An 8,886-nucleotide genomic window follows, 5' to 3' on the forward strand; every position below is an offset into this window, starting at 1 on the left:
CCTACCTTCTTGTGAAGCATGCACATATTTATCAGATGCTTGATAATATGCACATTAGAGGGGAACTTGAAAATAGTATATGAGAAAGGATCTTAAAAGCTAACAATAAACTATATATATCCTCACTCATCATAAGAGTATTATTACCTAAACCTATACTTTAATTTAAGATCCATTGATTTTTTATCACTAAAGAAACATAAACTTGAAACCTTCAAATACATAATCATTGATTTCCACCAAGAATGAGGGTTCCCTAAAAAAGAAGAGTATAAGATGAAACTCATCATTAAAATGTAGGACTTTGTATGAATGACTTCCATGATATGCTAGTAGGTGTGCTTTTCATATTTATGCACTAAAGAATCACCTTGATTGGGCCAAAATATCAAAACTACATATATATAATTTGTAATCGCTTTGTTTGGAAAGCCTTTCGCATTCAGTTGTTAACAAATATGTCTTACCAAATTAATAATTTACAACGTTAAAATGAAATATATTTAACCACAGAGTCAAATAAGTATGCCTCACAATTATAATACATGTGAATATTATGAGAAGGAATTACATTGTGTACTCTAGATAATAGCAAAAGATATGAGATCCAATTGTCCATCAATCAAGTTTTGTCAACACTCATCTGCATTCACCAACATATTAGTTCATTAACTCATCATTAGCATGCAAATTAGTCCTTAGTCTAATTTATTTTAACTTGCCTAATAATTACACAACATGGCTGCAATCATTGCTTTGCTCCTTGGAAATGCTTTGCTAGAAAGGGATCTATTTAGTGTGCCAACACCTCACATCATGTTCAAGGGGTTGATAAATTGGAGCACGCCGCATCAAATGGCAATGCATGTACTCTCATTAGTACTTTATGTAGTGGGCATAAAAAACTTATTGTTAGTTCTTGGAATTATCAAAGATAGTTTTAGAGTTACGTTTGTCGATGACAAATATAAGATTCATTATTGCAATAGCAATGAGTTAAGTTTGTTGATGGTGGTAGATATAAGCAACAACAATGACATTATTGTTGCTCCATCAACCTTATAACATGAACTTTAGAATGTGGAGCTCATGAGAGGATTGCACATAGTAATGCATGCGTATGTTTTATATATAAGGTCTACTATTCAATGATCTTAGAGGGCTTTCCCATGGTGAATTTGGGAGGCCAAAACTATAAATTTTCTTGAAACTCTCCCTTTCTCATGGTGAGTTTGACAAAGAATTCCATGAAAATAAGAAACTCTATTTCTTTTGTGAAAATTTTGCTAAAGTTATGAAATAAGCATAATAGGTTCACCCTCATCACTTACAACAGGAGGTTATAAACTTTTTAAGCATCCCCCTCTCACTCCTACCACACACAAACCACTAGTTGCACTGGTCATCCTAGTCACAGAGCAGTGTGGTTGTGCTATGTGTTTAAAACTGTCGTGCCCTTTTCATTTCCCTTTTCAAACTCATAGTGGAAAGCCTCTCTTACACTAGAGTAAAATTCATAGAACTATATCTTTGGCTCATTAGCTCTTAATAAATTGGTAGCATTGCAAGCAGGAATTGGCTCTTGACAAATTGGATATTAGAAGCTCTTCCTCTCTCTCTCATCATGGGCACATGTGCTGCTTCATTTCTCATCCAATAGAAAAGCTTCTTGTTTGAGCAAATCAAATTTAGGGGCACATATATGGCTTAATTATGCCGAACCCTTCCAACAAGGTATCGGAGAGAGGGGCATATGCCACATAAAGTTTTATTAGGCTAAAAAAAGACGACTTGGAAGAAAACCATTGGCTGTTGGACTTTACTTATCAATTGCTTGATTGTACATGGGAGCATGCTTTGTTAGATGGGGATTATGAGTCAGTGCAACCACATCAATAGCAAGCAGACGGAACAATGTCACACTATAGTCATGTGCTCTCTCTCTCTCTCTCTCTCTCTCTCTCTCTCTCTCTCTCTCTCTCTCTCTCTCTCTCTCTCTCTCTCTCTCTCTCTCTCTCAGCCACATCAGTAGCAAGCAAACGAAACATCTCACACCCTACTCATATGCCAAGCTCTCTCTCTCTCTCTCTCTCTCTCTCTCTCTCTCTCTCTCTCTCTCTCTCTCTCTCTCAACCACATTAGTAGCAAGCAAACGGAACATCTCACATCCTACTCATATGCCCAAGCACGCACACACACACACACACACACACACACACAGGGAGTACTAATTGATCAAGCCATTCAACTTAGCTCATCCGAGTGGCCTAGGCCTCGACACAAACACCTATGGCATCTTCATAGGTGAATACACATTATTATCGCTCTAGGCTCTCCACATCCACATGATATTGTACCATCTAGAGCTCATTGTTACTAGATAGAGTTCTATGGTTTATACAGCCTTAGTTTCCTTCTTATTTGCTTTGTGCTACATGTTTTGCTCACATAGTTGTCCCATCATACTCATGATTGTGACTCATTGTCTCATAGGTCATTTTGGCCTCTTGTTGTTGCAAATAATATACCATTTCATTTCATTTCTCTCTCTGCCTCGCCCCATCCACCATCACAATTTGTAGCTATGTTTGCTTGTAGCGTCCACCTAGCTTCTCTTCCCTTGAAACCTTATCCCTAAATTTTCATCCCTTATTTTCCAATCATTTCCATCACCTTCACATACAATGGAAGCACGACATCTAATAGAGAGGGTCCACTTACTATAGAGGGTTAGACCTGAGCTCTTTCCCTAACAATAGGATATATCCAAAAACTTTCTCAAATGATCCTAATAGCATTGCCCACGCTCCAAGAGCAAGCCCATAGCAAGAATATCTACATCAGTGAGTTCACAACATAGAAGCACCAAATATGGTCTTGAAGGACCCACGTACCAAAGTGCACACATGCGTGACAAAGCTAGAGAAAAAGTTAGTGCGAGAGGAACACGATGTAAAGTGAGTGTAGTGGATAGAGGCAAGACAATCGACACTTGTGAACCTTTTCTTTAGTGTGTTGATGAAGTTGAAAACATGGACCAAGAAAATGCAAGTAGGAGTCTATAAACAAATAAAAAGTGAAAACGATTGCACAGAAGATGAAAATGTCACTATTCAGACAGACTTTTTTAAGCCTTGTATATACTTGCATTAATGCTCCAATCATAAGCCTTGTAACCCTCATGTAACATGTGCACTATAATCTCTGTACACTTAATGAGGCCTTGTGATAGCCTCTACCTTTATATGATTGGTTTTTCCATGTCTACACTTAGCAAGGTTCTACTCATGACAGCCTATGTATAATCGATGTTTTTTTAATGGTTGTAATTGAGGAGGGGTGTTGAGAAACATTCAATCACACTCCTATGATAGCCTCTTTGTATGAGGAAAAGTGGTACCATCTTGCAACTATAAAAGAGTGTACTTGACAATCATTATCATCCACCAAAGGCGGCAGCCACCACGGCTACTTTGAGTTGGATACCTTATTTTCTAAATTATAGCATTTGATTTGATGAGAGACTTTTGGATGACATATATCCCATACCAAAATAGCACTCCCATCCCTTTTTGTTGTGCACCCTAGATATTCATAGGCATCACTTCTATTTTTATTTTTTGTTGCAATTATGTATCACTTGATGAATACATTGACCATAAACATGTATGTAATGTTTTGGGGATCTTTCTTTCTTTGTTTCTAGAGGAATTTATTTAAAAAATTAAAGGGACAATTAGGCTATATACGAGAGTCTTTACCTATCTTGGATGCAAGTGATGAGAGAGGAGGCCATAGTCCTCGTGGAAGGGCTAGTCAGAGCCTAATGACGGGAGCTCCGTCTGCAGAGCCTCTTTGAGGTTGAGCACCACCTCGCTCATGCTAGGCCTCCGCGAGCTCTCAAACTGAGTGCACTGCATGGCCGCCTCCAGCACGCGCCATACTGACGATGCCTCATAGCTGCTCCCCACCTTCTCATCCACAACATCCTCAATCATGCCTCGCTCGATCAAGGGCCGCGCCTGTCCATTGACACCCCCAACTCTCAGATCAGATCGGCCACAGTAGACTGTTCTAGATAATTTGGTTCATTGATACATAAAGTTAATGCACTGCACGTGAATTGATTAACTCTTTGAGGAGATTAATGTGTTACCCATTCTGCTATGTGCACTTGTTTTTCTTTATCTCCTGCATTGAGGATCACATTCTGTCCACTTGTCACTTCATACAAGAGCACCCCAAAGCTATAAACATCGACTTTTTCTGTCAGTTTTGTGCTGGATATGTACCTGCATAAAAGGAAGGATTTCCCACATGACACAGCTTTATTACATGGATGATCAAAAGTGACATTTCACTAGGATTTGTGCACAGCTATATGTACATACTCTGGATCCATGTAGCCTATGCTCCCCATCATGTTAGTTGTAGGAACATCTTCTGCACTACTCAGACAATTCCTTCAGATGCCAAAATCAGCAATCTTGGCTTCCAAGTTATCATTTAATAGAATGTTTCTGCTTTTGACATCCCTATGAATGATTTGTGGTTTGCATCCATGATGTAAATAATCAAGTCCTGCATTTGTCATTGCCACTTCATAATAAACCAGACCATCATATAATAGAAGAGATGCTTAACTTGAAAAGCCCTCAATCAGCCCCTGAAAGAGTACAAACACTTACTACCTTGCGCAGCATCAACCAATATCATCAATCTTTGTCTCCAAGACAACGGTGTAACTTTTGATATTGGACCTTCATTAGCAATCAAGAGAACTTAATGTACCTTTGACAAAATGGACCAATCAAATGATTTTTTGTAATTGATATTCTTATACCATGGAGGTAGTTGAACAAAGATCCTTTAGGCATTAACTCACAGACAAGCACTAATAGCCCTTGTCTTTCGATACAATACCCCAAGAGTCCTACAAGGTTCTTATGATGCACTCTGGATAGCAGCCCAACCTGAGAAGCAAACACTTGTGATGATTAATCACGAGGTATGCAGAAATAATTCTCATCACGCAGGTGCTCTTGTGGGTCTCACAGAAGAGTGATTCGGTTGAATATGACTTTCAGTTTGAATTACAATCTAATATGAGTACAGAACAAAGACCATACAGGCTCTTTCAAAACTCTTTGCATCATATTCAGTTGAATATTACTTTCGGCTTGAATTTCCACCAATATGCATTAGAACAAAGACCATACACACCTCGTTCAAAAACTCTTTGATTCCTTGACTAGAATTCTTGGAAGCTACTTTGACAGCAACACTGCAACCACTAGGAAGCTGTCCTTCATAAACAGGTCCAAAACCACCACGCCCCAGCTCCACTCTGAAATTTTGTGTGGCAGTTACAATGTCCTGCTAGGTGAAGGATTCAGCTAAGCTGGAAGCTTTCCTTATTTCAGTGTGTCCCACCACTGCATTAGTATATACAAAGCATTCATGAGAGGACATCATAACTTGAACAGAGCACAAATTACTAAAAGACATGTTGATTGCGGCAACCCTCAGAGCTTCTTTCCATCAGCATTTGTAAATCCTTATTCAGCATGCATTGAAAGCATTAAGGTAATCAGTTGATGTAATTACCAAGCTCTCAATAATTTTACCCACCATAGGTAGGGCTTGTCTGCTGTTGATGCTCTTTCTTGATGAGCTTTCGTCTCTTGGCGAAGATGATCAATCCAATTCCACCAATGGCAAGCAATGCAGCCGCAACCACTCCAATTATCACACCAACATGATTATTCTTGGCCTTTGTGCTAGAATTTGGAAAATAACTATTTGATGGAGATGGGGGAGAATGGCATGGTAAGTTATTATCACGGCAGAGTAATGGATTTCCAGAAAAGCTGCAAGGTAAATAGAGGTTTCTGAGTCAAGCCTTGCTTATCAAATTGCCCCTTTCACACAATTAATAAACAAGCACATACACTAAATGATATACAGAATTTGGGCAACAACTAGTACTGAAGGCAACTTATACACACCCTTATACAGCGGTAAATTCTGGTTCTCAGCCAATTTAGTCATTTGCAGTCCTTGAAGATACATTCCAGCTACTATCAATTTTCATCAGTTGAAGAGGAGTTTGATATATGATGTCACTAGTCTGACTGCATATAGATCTGCTTTGTGCAGTAAAGGTACATTACATGGACCTACTTTGGGTTATGTACTTCCATTTTAGTGTGTTAAAAAGACAATGGACTGATAGCCTATCATTGCTATCTTGCTGCAACCTCTCTTTTTTTTTGTGAAGGATTTTCAATTAAAGAATAGCAAATTAAAATATACACAAAGGGCCTTCTAGGCAACCAGGCAATATAAAAGATAGGGGACAACACCACAAGTAGCCACAAGGCTATTGAGTCACTAAAATTAAAGGACTGCATTAACACAAACTAACTACATTTAGTCCTAATTTAGCTCCACAGAAATAGCCCTGAAAATATTCATTACATTAGAAAGGCATTTTATTTGGCAGTAGGATAAATGCCGAAAAATCCCCTATATAAGGACATGTTGTGGGCATTCATCCTGATCCCTATTCATCCGTTATCACATCCACACTATGGCAAGCTCTACATCATCATTCCTAATAATTTGGAGGTTCTGCCCCTGCTGCCATTGCTGCCACCCATCACCCAATGCTGCCGCCAGCCTGTCAATGTTGCTGCCATGTGGCAGTAGATGGTGTGGACTGTACGATAAAGGCTGGAAACAAGTGCCCAATGGATGTAGACAATGTTGGGAAGCCTCGGCTAAGATGTCCTCCACGAATAGGGTGTGGGCAGCGAAGCTAGAGGGCCTGAAACCTGCAAAAACGAGATTGGGCTGAATGGAGGGCAACTTGCCTATTTATGAAAGTTTTCGGACCTCAAACCTCTCCTCGTTTTAACTCTCTTGAACTACTTCCCATTTTATGGTTTTTCATTACTTAAACATTTTAGGGGCTGTCCAAGAGGCTATATCAGCATGTAATGCTTAGTTTAGCTCAACAACCACCTCTTGTAATTGTAAAGCTCAAATATGCATGATCCGCTGCTAAACCAATAGGTCTTCTTGAAGAGGTAAAGTCAATTCAATGATATCTGGCAACAAAGAGGGTGACCCTATCAAACAGTCTACAGTACTCAATTCCCCCTTGGGGATCCAACATGTAAGCCCTCCTCAACTTTGCCATCATGACTGCATTCCCCAATGGGATGAAATGTCTATCATACTCTGTTATCTCCCTAGTGTCACATGATTATCTTTGCATGTTCATATCCTCTAGGGCAATCTCTCAATACATGGCATCATGTGTGTCATACATCATTGTCTGGGCAGTACCTCTGTATACCAAAAAATCTTCAGATAGCTATGTCTCCCACATGATGTGTGGCGCCATTGTCTACTATCCAAACAACCTCATGACCACAAGGATGTGTCGAGTGGGCCTCTACGATAGCCTCATTTGAAGACAACTCGCTCATGGACAAGTATACAACCTCTGATATCCCTCCAAAGATGAGGTGGGCCTCAGGACCTAAGTCCATTGATGGTCCAATCGGCTGGTCAAATATCCCCCTAGATGTTGAACAAGAAGCAGACCGTGATGGTTGTCTTGTAGCAATTTGGCCCAAAGGTCTCTAGTGACATTGTGTGGGTGGATGGTCACCACCCTGCCTCCACTAAGGGAGTTACCCACTACAAGTGGGGCAAGGTCTTGGTTGGGGGATTTAACTTGGGTTTTGTATCTTTGGCCTTTGAGTGACACTTATTGTTGAAATGGCCAACCTTTTTACAATGTTCACAAAACCTATTTTTCTTAGATAAGTTATACCGCCCATTCCAATTGAGATTGGGTGTTCCCTTGTGACTCACTTGGCTTTTGATCTTTGTCTTTATCCTTGTTATTGTCTTTCACTTGCTTCCCCTTCTCAAAAGTGGACTACGGCCCACTCTAAAGATGGCAAAGAGGGTTTCTTATGAACTTGATCAAACAGCCATACATAACGCAACAGCTAGCCAACAAACTCATAGAATGTGGGCAATCTAGACTATGAGATCACTTGTTCCATAAAATTGAAATACTTCGGTGGCAACTTATTTAAAAACAAAGCGACCTATCATAATTGAACTTAGGAGGTCTAGTAGTGGCAAACTCAGTTAGTAACCATCCACACTCAAATAACTTGACATTAAGGTAATCCTAATGAGTGATTTTGAACTCTTGGAGCTCATGGCCGAGGTTTATGTGCCACATTCTATCCTAAGCAGCATAGATGAGTATGTGGATAAGTAATACATGAGATGAAAAGTGTTGATGATGTGTTATAGAAGGTGGAGAGGTGGGATTGATGATGATAGTGTCAGAGTGCATAATGAAGAGAAGCACCAGCGCAGAGAGAGAGAGAGAGAGAAAAGAAATGTTGTTTAGTACTTAATAAATATAACATCCATTACGAAAAAAAAGAGAGAAAAGAAATCTGCATTGACTGAAAAAGAATGTTGAATACAAAGGAGTGGACTGATCAGTCCCTACATGCAGCCCTAGGTGTCATTGAGGGCATTGGATCAGGCTGAAATGATGACAAACAGGACCGATGATGATGGAGACAAAGACACTGAAGGAGACGAAGAATATCCGGCCTGCTGTCCATGCCAAAGATGGAGGAGACTGCAACTACAACGGATCACTTGCCAAAGGAGAGAAGAAGATAATCTGCCAACCGGGGGAGGGGGGGCTATAAATAGCACAAACCCCCCAAAACTGAGTGACCAGCATTAGAGAGTGACAAAAAATTACACTCTTTCTATTACCCTCAAATCTACCTCTTCTTTGGCCTTCAGCCACATCTAGGATCTGAGAGAGGGTGTTAG

The 8,886-nt window shown here is 39.8% G+C and overlaps 1 pseudogene across 1 annotated transcript; it reads right to left on the minus strand.

The window, feature by feature from the left end:
- Positions 1–353: 353 nt before the first annotated feature.
- On the minus strand, positions 354–6,072 carry LOC148030801 (putative leucine-rich repeat receptor-like protein kinase At2g19210; annotated as a pseudogene). The gene is made up of 10 exons (XR_015692012.1): positions 5,966–6,072; positions 5,632–5,870; positions 5,479–5,534; positions 5,224–5,376; positions 4,844–4,973; positions 4,692–4,760; positions 4,392–4,581; positions 4,157–4,292; positions 3,762–4,022; positions 354–643 (listed from the first exon to the last, which is right to left on the minus strand). The product of XR_015692012.1 is annotated as a putative leucine-rich repeat receptor-like protein kinase At2g19210 (transcript).
- Between the last annotated feature and the right edge of the window lie 2,814 nt (positions 6,073–8,886).

The sequence above is a fragment of the Lygodium microphyllum genome, chromosome 9 (genome assembly GCF_053477565.2).
Source record: "Lygodium microphyllum isolate KBCC chromosome 9, Lygodium_microphyllum_v1.1.10, whole genome shotgun sequence".
Taxonomy (NCBI): domain Eukaryota; kingdom Viridiplantae; phylum Streptophyta; class Polypodiopsida; order Schizaeales; family Lygodiaceae; genus Lygodium; species Lygodium microphyllum.